Source organism: Manduca sexta, chromosome 25, assembly GCF_014839805.1.
Source record: "Manduca sexta isolate Smith_Timp_Sample1 chromosome 25, JHU_Msex_v1.0, whole genome shotgun sequence".
NCBI lineage: Eukaryota > Metazoa > Arthropoda > Insecta > Lepidoptera > Sphingidae > Manduca > Manduca sexta.
Genome location: NC_051139.1, coordinates 664,313 through 680,894, shown reverse-complemented (window position 1 = coordinate 680,894; position 16,582 = coordinate 664,313). Strand labels below are relative to the sequence as shown.

General features: G+C 34.2%; 1 protein-coding gene and 1 non-coding gene across 6 annotated transcripts in view; both read left to right on the top strand.

Moving 5' to 3' along the window:
* LOC115447750 (protein bunched, class 2/F/G isoform) overlaps positions 1-16,582 on the top strand; it is a 267,023-nt gene that overhangs the window by 62,945 nt on the left and 187,496 nt on the right. The gene's annotated exons all lie outside the window — the stretch shown is intronic.
* Positions 1,859-1,931, top strand: Trnak-uuu. Its single transcript has one exon. It is a non-coding gene; the product is annotated as a tRNA-Lys (tRNA).

Below are 16,582 nucleotides of genomic sequence, written 5' to 3'. Positions count from 1 at the left end.
CATTTAGTAATAAAGCCCTGTTCTCTGCCGTTCGAAGCGAATAAATCCCTCCTTTAAGCAACAGACAATTTTCTTCACTGATAGGTTTACAAATAACCTATACCTTCGATGATGCAATTATCGAATTTTCGGTGTAAGAAAGATAAAATATGACACCCCATCAAATGCGACACATCTAGCAACACTGTCTGCCACCCAGTCATTCACTCATTGATCCCCAAAAGCCTGTATTGTACTCTATGAATGAACGGTCATTAATCATCGCATTCAATACATTCCAAATGATTCATTCGTAACTGGTGGTCAAACAATGAATTTCTTCGCCCCGTGACTGTTATGATGAACGTGCCACTTTTGAACAGGTAAAAAGACTTCACTAGGACAGTCGTATTGTTGCGCCCACGTCTTGGATGACAAAGAACCAATAGTACGTAAAAACCAGGTAGATTGGAAACAACCTGATGACACGACTGCGTAGAAAATGTGACGAATTAAATCATAAAAAATGAGGTCTCAATTTTTTATTGGTACTTTTTAATATGAACATCGCATAATGTAAAATCCCGATATTCATCTGCAATGCTAATTTCATCGCTCCGAATTTTATTTCTCTTAAAATGATTGGATTTTTCAATAACGATTTTGATAGTCATAAAATTACATAATTTTTATTTACTAATTTTATTACATACTTAAAAATTCCCTTCTAAATGAACATTTTCGAGAAAATTCTCCGTTATAATATGAAAATGTTGTCTTGTCAAGTTCCATTACTAAGGCTCGTTATAAATGACGAATAAAATATTATAATAGCCTTTGAAGGCTTCGGACAGAAATGATTCACGGTTTCGGTTAATAATAGACGTTTTGTGTTATTTAATTTTATAGATATAATTATACAGAGTGGTTACAGTTCGCTGCAATTAGTGAATTATGAGAGGCTGAAGCCAGACAAAGATATTATTATAATGTTTGTTTGTGACGCGTCGGATGTGATCGCTCTGTATATTGTTAAATTTGGTGTTTTCTAGTCGATTTGTCGTGTGCCATAACGCCATTCAGTCGATTGATTGTTTTTTTATTATCATTTGCAACGACTATGCATCACGCCTGCCATTGCAAACTGCGTCGGAAGCAGGTTCATTGTCCTTTTGCGCGTTGGAAATAAAAATATTGAATGGCGTTACGAAACACTACTCTAGGCTTTCTAGTGCTATCTCGTTATCCTGTGCCCGCTAAGAGAAGCCGCCGTGAGCAGATCGTCCTCAGGGTTTGAAGTTCTACATGGTTTGTTGGCAAGGCTCCACGTGTTTTTTATCTGCAATTTTTTTTCATACATAATCCACTCATTTAATCAATTCTTAATATTTTCATTCATATACCTATTTTATTGACAATGAATAACTATACTAAATTAAATGACATTCCCGAGTTGTATGATGCGCATTATGTTTAATCTGATCGATTGAATGTACACCGTTTTTTAGTTGTGACAGTATTGGTACTAATTTAGAATGCGACATTCTGTTGAGTGCCGCTCAGCGCTATCTAGCGGCGAGTAGCGTTATTAACAAGTAACCGAGTTTTTTAACATTACCAATGTGAAGATCAATGAAATTTTTATACTTATTTTTTTTACTATGCCCAAGGCCAATTATTATGAGCGAAGTGGATTTTCAATATTTATTAATAATTTACTTTTTGTTCTGTTATTCAAATGAGAAAATTTATTACAGAAAATAAATTTTACACACCAGACGGTGTAAGATTTAGAATCAAATTATTCTATTTGAGTCAGTAAAATAAAATCATAATATGTATACGAACAAGAATCCTTTTTATGTCAACACTGACATGAGCCCGGATAGCTCAGTCGGTAGAGCATTGGACTTTTAATCCAAGGGTCCAGGGTTCAAGTCCCTGTTCGGGCGGCCTTAGTTTTTTTTCTTTTTTGTTTTTTATGAATTTATCGAAATTCGTCTACTTTAACGTTCGTGACTCATTGCACTCCTCTGTATGAACTTGAATTATGTCAAAATTCATACTCCTCCGTGCGCGCATGTTTTCGGTTCTTGCATATGCGAAAGATCTAAAGATTTTCTTCACGTATCTATATACATAGATTTAATTTTTTTACGTAAAAAACAATTTTAGAATATTGGTAATATTTTTTTTAAATTAAAATGTCATACGTCAAAAAGTTCGAGATTTTATGTAATATATTCACTTATTAAAAAATAATAAATAATCATTTTACCTACACAGGGTTATAAATACGCAATATCTTACAGTGTCTGGAGTACAGGAATTGTTGAGTAAAATTATTCGCATCCAATAATGCCATGTAATTACACTGCCATCTATATTTCTTTTATAGAATTACGGATACATAAAATATACTTGCAAATAATCCGACGCGAGGAATTACTGTAGAGATAAAAATATTTCATTTATACACTAGATGGCAGCTGTAACTGTTGGCCGTGGATAAACTGCTTACACTGCCATCTATGAAGTCTTTCTGAAACTAACACTATGTAATTAAATTTGAAATTGTTTATAAAATCACAGAGGTGGCGCTGATATAGTTACAACGGTGGTACGCTAGGTGGCAGTAGAGAAATGAAATTAGAAATATCATATTCAACGTTTTTTTTTGTTTGTTTTCGTTAATTTGATTTTTTGTTAGTAAATATAGTTTCAATATTACATGTAGTAATGGGAAAATAATACGAACAATAGTATGTTTTTACATTTTTAATAATTGTTAAAATATTGTTAATAATAAAATAATTTTACTATGTTATAGTAATATTCTTTTATTCTATCGCCGCCTAAGGATCCACTGAATTTACAAATAATTTGTTATTTGTTTTTTGTGTACTCATGATTGAGTGGCAGATGAAAATACTTGTGCTTTTAAAACCGTATTTATATCATATGGATCGCAACTTCAGTTTTAGGAATTGTCTAAACAAGGTACTTAGATAGTCTCAAAATCTGGTGAATCTATGCCCAAGTTATGAATGGTCCTCGATACAAAAATATCACAGTAATGTTTACTCAACAATTATCACGCACATACATTGAAAGGTGTTAAATATTGAATATCATTATAAAACATATCTGTCAAATATACTAATACAATACGTAGGTGTGCCTGCTATTGCATCTTATAATAGACATGCGAATGACATTTACCGTGTTTGGTTACAATTATCTCGTATTGTATAAACATCATGGTTAGATATGGCAACATTATATAATCTTTTGTTAAAATATTCAAATGCAGTAATAGGGGACCGGCCTATGCTTGATTTTGTACATTATTCTATTTGTAATAGTTAATAATACGAAAAAGAAGCACTCCTGCGAAAACTGCATAAAAATTGGTCAAAAAATGAGCGAGTAATTCATATTTAAAATATTGTAATGTGCAGAAGTGGGCGCGATGTGGGGATATCGCTTCATTTCTTTCTTTCGCACGCGTCGTAATTCCCGATGACGTCACATGGGGGTATTTCGTCTCTTTTCTGTTTCTTGTAAATTACCCCTTCCAACGAAATTCAAAGACTTATAACTTGTTGATTTTTTACCGGATTTTAATAATTCCTTCTGTGTTATAATTTATATTATGTAAATATTTGATAATAGTAAAGAACAAAAACGAGTCCGGTACCCTATTATGTATGTCCATTTTTAGCTTGTTTTTCGTCTATCCATAAAAGAAAACAGGGTCTAGTTTCATGTGTTGATAATAGATGGCGCTAGTTATATGATTGATACCAGGGATGTTATGGATATGAAATTTCGGATATGGATACGGATATGGATATAGGAATAAAATTATATCGGTTTCGGATACGGTTAAGGATAATAATTATTTCGGATTATCCGGTAGTTTCGGATAGTTTCGGTTACGGATATTTGATTAAAGTAAAATAAAAAAATATATACATATATATATATATATATATATATATATATATATATATATATATATATATATATATATATATATATATATATATATATATATATATATATATATATATTATGTAATACAGTAGGGTGACGAATACTAACTATTGTTCATCGTCATCGTCGATTATTAATTATCGATGAACTAATTGGGGGACATGGGTGTTCGGAAAAACTCTGTGTTTTAGAAGTAGTGACACCTCCTCTGCGTGAAAAGTTTTTATCACACTGTTTATATTTTGCAAAAAATACTTTTAACACGACCAAAAAAAAAAAAATTACTTTGGACACATTTCACTTCACTTTACTCAATAAAAAGAAATACTATTTATGAATGAGTTTATGTTATCATTAAAAATAACAAACTATAGAAATTTCACGTAGCGTGTGAGCGGTGAAACAAAAACGTGTCGGAACATATTATCCGTAACTTATCCGAAACTTTTATAACGGATACGGTTACGGTTACGGATATATTTTTATTTCGGATATCCGATAGTTTCGGTTACGGTTACGGAGCTCCATAACATCCCTGGTGGAAGCGAATGAACATGTTACACTCTAAATATAATATTATGTCATTACAATAATTGTTGATACTGTCAGATTACGCCAGTAGCCTTCACGTGTGATATCGTTTGAGTTTAATCGTGGTGAACTACATCCCCGGCTCCGTCCAAGGTGTAGTTTGGGCGAAGTGTACAACTACATGTAATGTTTACCATCAATGACAACCATAACCTTTTTTTTTCATTCATTAGGGATAACAAACAATAGTACATTATATTTTTTTTACAGTTTTTTACATATATATAGTGATAGTTAAATGTACTATCCACGGATAACTTATAAATAATGTTTATAGCCGTGACTTGATGATCGGCATGTGTAGGAGAAAATAGGCATTTTAAGTCATAAGCCAAAAGTTTTGGGTCTACTACCAGGCAGGGTTTACGCGTTCTTTTTTTTTATTTGGCCACGTATCGCATCTCCAAGAATGAGTTTGGATCAAACCGCATACTGATCAAAAAGCAATGAAATATTTTTGACAACTGTTTACAATAGTACATAGCGGGCATATTACAGCGATCCCACGGGGAAAATAATTAGGATCAGGATACGATTATAAGGTTAGCTGATATGAAAATAGGTCCTAAATTAATTCATTTTACTCTTCTAGAATGACCTTGCACTGTAATATATAGTGTTATATTTTGATCAACGTATGATATTTTATCAAAATTCCAAACACATGCCAACAGGTCGTCCTTGCAAAAACAATGTTATACATTAATATATTATATGAAAATTACTTTTATTATCCTTTTTTGTTCAAATAAATAAACACAAAGTAAAATTACGTTAAAACGGTAGCTAGTAGCAGTTCCATTATCCGATTAGTATGTTCGTTGCAGTCGACCTCAACCAATGTGAACCGGTGTTTGGAGACAACCTTAGTTGTTAGAAGGGTGGCCTGAATGTGTAAGGTCGCTTGACTAAAATCTTCACCTCGTTCAATTTGCAACGCGCTAAATGTTGTTAGAAAAAATCCATAAAGATTTAAGCAATCTCCAGAATTATTAATGTGTCGAAACCTCATTCGACTCTATATATCATGAGAAGTAATAAAAAAGAAAGTTTTACATCAAATTCTTCCTCACCAACCCTGTTTGCTGTCGAGTTTTTTTTGCGATGTTATTCACTAAATGAGTGTTTTGGGTTGTCTGGTAAGGTTGACCACATGATTTTAATGAAATTATATTATATGAAATGTTGAGCTTAGATACATACATCTTGTAAAATATTAGATATCTGTGCCATGAGAAGTTTTCGGCCGTATTTTCAAAGATTAGCGTAATATTAAATCTTCTTGAGTATTTATTACGACCTGTCTCTTGCCGGGTCACGCAGTCCGCTCTCTACTTGCATTTCTTAGGTAAATGTTATTTTATTCAAATTGCTTGAATAACTATGCCAACCTCTAACTACACACTACACATATCCTGATTGTTCCCATAATATCTATACTATAATAATAATCATAATCTCGACCCACAAAAAACGCAATGACCGGTTCCACGTCGGTCTTACGCCTTTCCGAATGTGTTGGTGATATAAAAAAAATATACAAATCATGTGTCATCGCTAAAAATAGAATGGCGCGATATCGAGCGAGTACCGGCCGATTAACATTATACGAGTTTCCATTACGGGTTTGTGAGGTTTGTTATTTTTTGCTATAACGCTTTACATTCGACGAGGTTTATTATATCGTCTAACGGTATTGTAAATTAAATAGGCGAGTTGTATCACGATTCGATTTGATCTAACATAAATAATACCTTAGCTATGAGACAAGCCACTTACTATCCGCCAATATTTTTTGGGCGAGTGTGTAGAGACGACGGTGTAAAACATCCCGTTAATCAGAGGAGAGGCATTTACCCAAAGAAGACAAAACGGTAATAAAGACTGCCGGATCTTATTGTATCAAGCTTTAAAACCTTTATGATGCTTTGTTTAGTTAGTTCAGCTGTATAATTCAATTCTCCGGCACGTAATATCGTCTGTATTAAACATAAATACGTAATAATAATATCTATTGGTTGTGTGATAGTTGACATTCATATTACCCATAAAATAATTCAAGTTTATTTTAATTTTTGCTGTATTGATAATTATTGTTATTTTGTTTTTCTTTTAATTCCATGTTAACACGATTTTAAAATATCCATTTGACGGCGAATCGCGTGATTACACCAAGATAATATATTCATAAACTTATATATAATAAGATAACCCCGAGGTTAGCTGTTTTTCGTAACTCGAACTCTAATCTAAAAATAGCAAATTGAATCGCGTATGGACTTCCTGTGGCTGAGATGATGATGATGATGAATCGCGTATGTAACTGTTCGTATGAGGAATTTGTTTCACCCACGGTGTTGTACGCGGAGTACTGAGTCCATTGACATGAAAGTGTAAATTTCGAATCTCATTGTCCGTTTGGCGAGCAATTATCACATCGTTTATAATCGCACCATATTTTTTTTGGAAATTTCCTGTTTTTGTGGTACGTAACAAATTGAATTTCAAATTGGTCAGCGTTCGCCGCACGATTTAACCTCTTTTCTAGCACAAAGATACGCATTTTTTTGTAAATGTTGTGATCCATACATAGATAGAAATCGTAGACATTGGATTTGATATATTTTATGTCGATATTGCTGTAAAAGTATACAGAATATAAGTATTTTGTAGGCACACAAGCAGAAAATGTAAGGCCATATTTTATTAATTATGTTTCGTAACATAAGTCGACCTCGAAACGGTAAACAATCTTCAATATCAATAAGTCTACTGATACACAATTATTGCTTATAAACAAATTATCGAAATCAAATATTATTGTAATTTAAAGGTTATTAAGGTGAGAGGGCACAGAGCTGTTGATTTTGTGCGAGGAATTTGCGTTGGACGTATAAGAATTGATTATTGTATAAGTATTGAAGCACAATAAAACAAAACAATAAGGTATGATATATTTTTACAAAAGTAATTGTATTTAAATAAAGCTAGAGTCTGTTTTATGTTAGTGTCACCGCGCAAATCTCTGTTACTGCTGTTTCGATTCATCACATTCCATCAACAACAAAAAGCTACATTATCCCTGAATATTAAAGCTTATTTTCGTCAGCGAATGGCCCTTCTGTTGGGTGTTTCAACTAGTGCAGTATTTGAACAACAGTCTAGAACGGTGAGACAGATAGAAATGTGTAAACATGTGTGTGTGTTTTCATTTATGGCCTCTCAATGGAAATGGTTTGGCATAAAAAAATCCCAAAAATAAACTCATTTCACGTAACATATCGCAATGTTGTTAAAAATACCCCACCATGTTAATACAAGATAAAAACAAAACAAAAATAAATACTAAAACGTTGTTCCCTTATTCGTTTTCTTTTTATTTAATCCCAAAAACTTGAACATTCTTCCTGACAATATCTTACAACACCCGTGCCCCGTAACCTTGAAACAAAACGTAAATAGAGATGACAATCGGCTTCGTGACCGCACACCGCAACAACTAACTACCATACGAAATAACAGCCCACAACTGGTGTTGCCAGCTGCGTTCTTCCAAGTATCCAGACTTTTATTTTTAAACTAGAGGCTTGTTTTTCACGCATCACACAGCGTATAGCTCACAAACACAAAAGGCTTTTGGTCAGATATTTTTTTACTAGCCTTAAAGATACTTTAACATGTAGTGGTTTTAGTATAGTCCAGACTCTCCTAATTAGTAACTCAAGGTATTTATCGATAACCAAACTCTTATTGTCGACATCCCGTACAGAATGTTGACGCGACAAGGATGTTAAAGAAAAAAAAGTGAACCCTAAGAAACGGGCCATCTGGCAACACCAGCGACAACACCTGATCCACGTCGAGATAATACGATTCAGTTTTTTGTTATTCTCGTGAAGGTTGTGTACGTTTTTGGACGTGGCGCAACCACCACACCTTTAGACGACTCGTAAACATGTTTTGGTCGTTTTAAAAAACTTATGGGTTTATTATGGTAATACTGGTTTTGTTTACATTTTTTTTACACCCACAAAAAGGAGTGGCCCGGTACCTAGGGTAAAATTATCTTTTTTTTTTAAGTACGGCCTGTTTTCGGAGTTTATATTTATAGCTTTGTTATTGATCGCGACGGTCGCGTGTATCCCCCGTGGAACTAATGACCTATCAGATATATTGTTTTTTAGTCCATGCCGTCGTGGAACTAATCGCTGTGAATTTGTTCTGCGTAGTTATGTTACACGAATGTTTACATCGTTCGGAATGTATATATATACACAAATACATCCCGAAAAATACCTGAGCTTTTTATGTCTACGTACTAAGACGAAATGTACGCACAATGCAGAAACTTAACCAATGAGATAGGCGAAAGTGTGCCATGTTGAGTGATTTTGTATTTTTTTTTCTCGGTCATGATCCGTAAGGCATTTATGACTCTCCGTCTGATTTCTATGAAATTTGATCCCTTACAAATTGGCTAAATCTTGTCTGTCCGAAATACATTTATCAATTTGTATAGCATGAATATACAAGTTCACATCTTTTACTACACAAATGGCAAAACATTTGTAACCATTAATACTAAAGGCTGTCGCGTTATTTCTTATATCGATAACATTGAACACTGGTTTACGTGTTGGTCGTCATGATTGTCTGCACCGCAATCGCTGTTGCCCAACGGAGCACTAACCACGCGACATCGACTTCGTGGTAAACGCGTCGCACTGCGCTATCCATTAAATTCAACCTAATTTTGCATAAATTTTAAATAAGTTTGTACATAAATTAACAAGCTCATTGTTGATGACCTTCATTACGCTGCATGCTCAGCATCCTGCAAAAGGGAGGTCGCTGGTCCATATTCGTTGAAAATACATAGCAATTTTGCGAGCCGGAATATTTAGTTCAGGCGCATACATTTTAATGTGCTGCCATTGGGGAATCTATAAATTACACACATGGATTTAGTTCATATGAAGTATAATAAGGTTTAAATGTAATAAATATAACGCCATAGGAAATGTAGTGTTATATGACAGGATGTAATTTTATAATTGACGTGGAGGTATCGGCGACGTCGCGTATTATACGAAATCACTGTATACATGATACCCACTAACATTGTACACGCTTTGTTTACTTAAAGTAATCAATTTGTTTCATAAAATATTTAGTGTGAAATGCCACGGTTTTCGCCAATAATGTAATTGAAATAACGAATGTAGAGCTGTGCTATAATTAATTGTGTCTACAACACGCATGTGTCGGATGTTCTGTTTTCTATTATAGTAATATTACGTAAATCTCGCAATCAAGCTACGATTATGTGCTATTAAACCAGTTGCATATTATTAAATTCACTGTTATGTATAGTACCATATTCGTGATTTTGTTTTTAAAAGTGTATGCCCTAATGTTTTTTTTTTATTTTTTTGTGCCGCCCTTCCATAAGTTTATATCGATCATTATAATATATGGAATAGTATTTTCCTCATTCTTCCTGAGACGTAGGCGATAATGGTATTCTGATACCGATGACCTACGCCTTTAGGGCTTACTATATGTACTGTCACTTTCAGAGCAGGGAATCTTGGATTTTGCACGATAACTCGTTAAGAGATGATTAAACTTAAGGCATGCCTGTGCAAAACTATGTCACAGGCTATACAGCGTTTGCAAACGATCACCGACTGACTCTGTTTGATCATTCTCTTTGATTAGCATTATCAAGTCAAGAAATACTCAGAGAAAGTGCCACGTCATTATTCGGTAGTGTAATGGTTTTGTCCTCATTTACCTCAGATACCGTAAATTATGTTTATGGCGTATTGAGCCTCTTATTCGTTTGACAATAGTTAACGTTGCACAGAAGTGCGCGACAACATAAAACATGACGCGATGAACTTCTACACGCGTGTCGCTGGTTGCTCGCCATCAAATGTGAACAACTCTTTAAAAAATAATAGGCTTCTTAATGTTTCGCTAATGGAAACGTTTACGAATGTCGTTGAAACTTTATGTTCTCTGAGGAAAATGTTACGACGTCGAATGATGATTGTATATTAATTATTAAATTGGTAATGCAATTACTTCAACTAGTTAAACTTTAAGAAGTAATTAATGCAAAATGTTGGTTTGCCGAAGCGAGTAATTATATATTTTAATTATATCATAATTTAGTTGACCGGTAACATCAATTACCTACAACCGGGTTCTGATTCAGGCCACATTTACACGACGTTATAGCTCACGGTTTCAGTATGTCACGCACGCCTCGATTCACGAGATGGCTGTTTGACAGATCGTGCAAGCATTTCCAACAACTTATATTAATTTGTACCGTCGTTTCTCAGCCGTCTAATAAATCAGCTTACTGAGTTTTAAACACGTAAGGTTTTATTACATTTACTATAATAAGAATAATATAAAGTATAAGAGCGTTCCGGTCAGCACAGCACGGAACAACCGTCACCGACGCCGCTCTCTGTCTGATCGTGTGCTGTAACAGCATCGTCTAAATTAAACCTTATTACACTATCCTAATGATATAATGTTTGCATTTATGTCTACTATCTTCAAATCAATAAGAAATTAAATCAACATATCCGGTATCGCCTTTCAGAAATATCGAGAAGCTATTATCGAGACATTTTACAAATTGACTTGCAGCCGTTTTTAAGATTACTTGGTTTAAACTTTCGTCATAAATGGAAGAACGTTACGTCATTTAACGTATTTACATAAATGTGGTTGAATTATCAGGAAATCTTTCCCTGATGCAACTGTATAAATAGAAATTTTGTAAAAAATTGTTAATGTATTAACAGAACTAAATAAATAATGAACATTACAAACAAAAGTCGAATCATTTTAACGGTACTGAGTATTTGTACTTAAATGGCCTCTAAGCTTTATCGCACAGGAGAATAGGGTGACATTACGTGGTGACTGACTTTGTTTTGTTAAATGTAGAAACAAATAAATTCAAGCCTCATTGTGTCTACTAATTAAATACTTTTACTTATTAGACTTTAATTCATTTTATGTCTAATATAAATTGTCTTTAGTTTAATATAAGCTACTTTATTTAAGTAATAATTAAACATTCTCATGTACCTTCACTTATCATAAGTGCAACTATGTTCGCCTACGTGATGAATAAAGCATTTTATTTACTACGAGAACAATGTCCTGCAACTTGCTCAATAGTTTTCGCAGCAGTAGGAAACAAAGGAGTAGTAATGTAATTCGTAGGATGGATTCACACGTACTGGCAACAAGCCTATTTAACGGTTATCTAATGCCATCAATCGAAACTTTTTAAAACAACAACCGGTCGCATTTCCAACGCGATTGCGTTAAGTACTAACAACTTTCTAGTTTAGCAAGTAACAACGTCACATTATGCGTAAACGGAGTTACATCCACTGACGCAATTGCGTTTTGTGCAACACCTTGTTACGGTCATTTAACCCGTTATAATAACAGCTCGCGACGACCTCGGTATCGTTCCGGACTTGGCTGAGACACTGCGAGGTCACTGGTTCGATTGCCGGTCGGGACAGTTTTCTTATTAAGTATCAAAGTTTTAATATTTGATTCAGAGTAAAGTTAAAAGACTAACGCGTTTTGGTGAAATAGTAATATATTAATGCATGCTATGACAAATTTGATTCTGATGATCTGAATTTTACAAGAGGTTTATCCAGAAATTCTCTCTGAAAGCCCTAGAAACTAGCGTCAATTAGAAAAAATTGCGCCCTAGTTTGGTACCTCTGTCTATACGCAAGAACAGTACATTTGTAATAGGCAATTGTTGTCACGTCATGTGTGCGTGCAAAAGTAGACTACGTAAAAATCATAAACGTTAAGATTGTCCGACAAGCAACGGCAAATGCAAATGTACGAGTAAGTTTGTTTGTAAGTATGTTTTCTATTTGAACTTTCATAGCTAACGGAATTTACGTTTCTCCGCAATCAAACAAGCTCGCGCGCGATCAAACAGTATCTGGCGTTATTAAAAAATAATATTTTGGAAAGCTGCTATAAATTGCATTTTTAGAATATAAGGATAACAAAATGTTAAAGATATACTTATAAATTATAATTATTATTTAGTAGCATGACATTTTCAAAGGATGTGCCTTGAGGCAACGCATAAAATGCGACACTTGATGTTAAACGACTAGTAAAAACCTATATACATTCACGAACTAAATCGGCCTAGCTAAAAAACTGTTTTTTACACGTCTATTGAAGTACATAGGCATATGTTTCATGTTGACTTTTGCTTGAAAAATCTAGTCACCAACAAAAGGTATTCACTAATTAACTTTAAATCGAAACGTTATTCTCCAAGATACTCACAATTATATTTTGTAATAGGATCTCAATCATTCCTAAATATAAATCGTATATTTTTATATAAATGAAATCCTTCGAATTGTGAACGTATAGTCATCGTGTTGAAAATGTACAGCGTGATGAGCACACGCACGTGCGTAACACATTACATTGGGTGCGTGTTACCGATGGGTTAACACATAACATACAACCGACGCTCTCGTAACAACAGCGGTGGATTGACAGCGATTGTCATCTGCACATGCGAAGTGCACTCGACACCCGCGGCGTAACAACGCGGTGGTACCCGCCCGCGCCCGCCGCACCGCGCCGCTACTATCGGACACATATTACATCCAGTTTTGGAATATATATCATGGCCAGTCAACACTGATTTATATAAGACGAGTTTGGCGTACAGACAGAAGAAATATATATGAGTGAATTTTCTTTTAAATACTTTGATAGACACAGTTTGAAAGTGAGGTAGGTTAACAGGATAATAAAGGATAGAATACGATTACAAAATGCAGTCTCACAAGTAAAAGTTATTTGTGTTTTGTTGTTGCCTGCGTTTGCAAATTTTGTTCTAAACCAAGTGGAATATCGACGTACCTCGGCTTAATATATAAGTTTTTGTCCGGGAAGCTGGTGAATGATAGGCAAAGCAAATATGTCCTGAGACTTGTAACAAGACAGAAGCTAAATATTAAATACTGGTGTTTTTTCCTCGATGTAATTCTTCTCCGCTCCATCAGAGCTTTGTGAACGTCTCTAGGTTCAATGTACGAAATGTCTTTTTCGTCATCATTCAATAACTTGTTACAATAACTCTGGCCATTTATAATACCGATTTAGGAGTAATTCTACGCTCCTAAAGATTTGTTAGATAATAGCCGCAAGCGTGGTTTTTGTTACAACTAGGAATGTAAACTTTATGCATACCAACTTATGTATTAAAACTCAGTGTCGACATGGTAATCTTTTTCAACACGTTTTCCTCGTGTCCAATCACATGCCAGTTAAATATAATGTTCAAAAACTCATTAGCGAACCAGGATCCGTAAGAAGTCACGTGCCTCGTCTACTGGACAAGCAATCTATTATGCATTATCAATACTTATTTACCTAATAGATTCTCCGGCAGGACCTGTGAGAAACGCTAGACAATAACAATGCAAGTAACGTAAAGAAAAAAATAATAATTAAATAATCAAAATAATGTGAACAAACGATGTTGCAAATGAAATTTCCTCAAGAACTGTGAAAGCAAATTGATTTTTCTCAAGTCACTCTTACGACGCGTCGCCTTATTTTCTATTTCGATGGTCGTTTGTATTTCTTTTTATGGTTTTATCCGTACCTTTTCTTACGTTTCACAAGTTAATTACATTATAATACAATAAGTTTTGTTATTGTTCAATAATGTAACATTAACAACGCTATTATTGTTATAATACAAAATCAAAAAGACACAAATAATTTTTATATTATAGATTATAATGATATTGAACCTGTCTTTAATTATTTTTTATTCGTAGAAGCATTGCCAATATCTTTGCAGCTTTTTCCGTACTAGTTCGTATACAAAGTTTATTTAAAGCGACTGTACTTATTATGTAGGAAGTAATAGAAAAAATAAAGGTCAACATCTATATAGCCAACTTTAACTTCGTCCAATTTCAAATTTAATAAAAGAACAGAAATGTCAGTTTTATTTTATTTTGACTCGAATTTGGACTTACATCGTATTGCGGTTTGTGGATTAAAGCTTAAAAAAATTTGGCGATCAGAAATAGTATATCGATAAGAGAAAGTCGCTGTTTGAATTTTACGTCCGATTTTGCAATAGCGTCTCTATCATGCCATGGAAATAGCGTACTTGCACTCCTGCCAACTTCTCGAGGGTACAGGCGTGATATTATCTGTGTAAATAATAACAGCGAAGTAACCAGTACACAGGTGTCTGTGTTTACATAACGAATTGCAAGCCAACAGGTAGATTGAAGGCTGCCGCTGTCACACGGCGCACGCGCGCACAATTATTGTGATTTACATTACAAAATGGACGTGCACTTAACATCCGAGCTGGGCTGTTAACTGTCGCCGGTGATTTGTTATTGTCGAGAAATAACACGTAATGATGTTAACACTATCATACTGTATTACTATACCATCTGAGTTGTGTATATTTCGTTTTACTGCGGTATGACAGAAGGAAGAGACAAGCAAATTGGTCGCGTAACATGCGCCACCTGCTCCCATGATTGCTTCGGTTTTCTATGAGACAATTTCTTGACAAAAATTATTAAATCTATTCTCTGTTACTCACATATTTGTTTTTCATATTTAATATCTCTTGTATAAACATTAGTTTGCACTATATAAAATTACAAATAGATAGTCATGCGTGCAAACTGCAAATAAAAAATGTACACAATCGTGAAGAAAGAACTCGTGCGAGTTTAATGTGTACACTCAGATGTGATACAAATGTCACTTCTAAAATCAACTTATTTGCGTAGTTCTTAGATTCTAATCGCCTGGTACAGAAAAAGGTTGACAACTGTGTGTCGCGAGCCTTTTCTCAAATTTACATGTAGGAGATAATATAATGATAGAGAATATGGGCTACCTGCCAAACAAATTAGTTGATGCCTTAATTTTAGTAGTATCGTATTAGCTTTAGCAGTTACCCTAGTTAGACTAGAATGGGCAGAAAAGATGTAAGCATTGGGCTGTTACTGAACTTTTGAATTTACTTATGAAATTATTGTTAGTGATAATTACTAGCTATAACGGTGGAACGATATTAATATCTTCTTGACACGATTAAGTTACGTTCATTGGAGATGCGAGGTTCGAAGTGCAGTAGAAAAATACACCGTAAAAAAAAATTACCCACCCGAGGACTCTGAATTAAGATTCTTCTAAATCTTTTGTTTATATTTATTTATAACCTTCCCTAAGAACTTTAACAAGAGGTGACTAACAATTAACAGACATTAAGCTAGCATTACACATGGAAGAGTCTTGCTTTGTAGAATCGGCCCTATAACCATTAAGAAGGTCAGCCGCCAACCTATAGATAATTTAAATATCGTGTAATGATATCTTACCACTGCCTATCATTAGGTATTTATGTTCAGCTGAGTAAATGTAGCTAACCTAAAAGGTTAATTGTGTGGTCGTAATGACTAATACATTAACTTCTCCATAATTGCGCATGTATCATCTTGACTGGAATGATTTTAAGAAAGTATAATATAACCACATGATCTATACTTATAATAAATCTGTAGAGAGGTCAATTCTGTACATGAAATATAGTTCCAAAATAACTATCAGGGGGTGATTAGGGATTGATACTGATGCCAAAAATGCAATTAGTAAATTTTTTGTCTGTCTGTCTGTCTGTATAATCGTTATAGAAACAAAAACTACTCGACGGATTTTAACGAAACTTGGTACAATTATTTGTCATACTCCTGTGCTGGTTATAGTATACTTTTCATCACGCTACAATTAATAGGAGCAGAGCAGTGAAGGTAAATGTTGGGAAAACGGGAGAAGTTATTCCATTTTTAAGCTTCCGTCGCGTGTGCAACCTTAATGGTTAAAGCTACACAGAAATCATGTATGACGGAAATGTTCTCCTTAAAATTATGTA